General features: G+C 44.6%; 1 protein-coding gene across 11 annotated transcripts in view; it reads left to right on the top strand.

Annotated features, from left to right (window-relative positions):
* Nucleotides 1–1123, top strand: part of LOC113212572 (tachykinins) — a 116656-nt gene that overhangs the window by 109863 nt on the left and 5670 nt on the right. For 4 of the 11 annotated variants that reach the window (XM_052269254.1, XM_052269256.1, XM_052269258.1 and 1 more), the window contains one exon: nt 28–89. The exons of the other annotated variants lie outside the window; for them this stretch is intronic. The gene's annotated coding sequence lies outside the window, so the exon portion shown is untranslated. The remainder of the gene's footprint in view (nt 1–27; nt 90–1123) is intronic. 11 annotated transcript variants of the gene reach the window in all.

Raw genomic sequence — 1123 nt, 5'->3', positions numbered from 1 at the left:
ACTGATAAGATTCTATTGTGTTTCCAGGCTTTGGCGTGGCAGTCAAACTCTCGCCGACGATCAGTTGGTTCCCAGGATTGTTGAATAAGGTGAGACAAGACAACTCAATGCATTGAGAAAGTCGTACCTAGCTGTTTGTAAATTTAGTGCAGATTTGCATTTTCTGTTCAAAATAGGTTTCCAGCTAGACAAGTGTAAAATGTAATAATCCTTTTTGTCGACGCTGATTTTTGTGGCAGCAGTCTAACCTTACTCTGGGTCTAGTGGTGTGCAAACAGGCCTTACAGGGTTCTTTATTCAAGAAACCAGCTTCGCCGCGGCGCACTGCACTGTACGCACCTTTGGGCCCCTTTGAATCAATCGACAGTGTCGTCCTACCAGACGGACGTATGGTTTTGACGGCCGATACACCGGTATTTCGTGAAAGTTGAACCCTTTCGGGCACAAATTTTGTCCGTTTGGCTCTATCTCTTCTGGTTTGGGCGCTGGAGGTGCTTTTTCGACTAAAATACGCTGAAAATGGCGAGGGGTCCCCTACTTCCAAAATAGGTGTACAACGATTTGGCGAGTTGCCGCGAGAAAGGCGCGAGTTGGGATCGATTTATTAAGACTTTGGGCGATTTTGACGCGAACCAGCAAGTTTTCGCGGGTTCTTGCGAATTTTTACGAGTTTTGCCCAGTTTTGGCGGGTTAAACTCGAGTTGGGCGCGGGCAAGTGTACAACGAGTTGGCTAGTGCGGGATCCCTCGGAAAATGGCCTCGTTGTACATAAAAACGTACAAGAAGGCCTCAAATCGAAAAAAGACAGAGGAATAACCCCCCTGAAACAGCACATTCTGAATCAATCACTGCTCTCGGATTTGGTGCATCTTTAACTGTATCGGAGCTAGAGGTATGGATGTATTTGAAACAAAGGCAAAAGTCAAGTTTGAAGACTGTTTTACAAACAACGCAAGCTAAAAACTGCGCTTGTTTATTTTTTAGCAGATAATACCTTAAAAACCCTTGGACTAAATATAAAGAATATGTAAGTAACTTTAAGGTGTCAGCGTCAGCTAGCTTTTAAGTTGTCCGAACGAATGCGAAATACCATTCGCTCGGACAACTAATGTAGTTGGGCCAC

The sequence above is a fragment of the Frankliniella occidentalis genome, unplaced genomic scaffold, assembly GCF_000697945.3.
Source record: "Frankliniella occidentalis isolate FOCC.00 unplaced genomic scaffold, Focc_3.1 Scaffold87, whole genome shotgun sequence".
NCBI lineage: Eukaryota > Metazoa > Arthropoda > Insecta > Thysanoptera > Thripidae > Frankliniella > Frankliniella occidentalis.
Note: the sequence above shows the minus strand (reverse complement) of the source record. Positions and strands in the feature narration are given on the sequence as shown.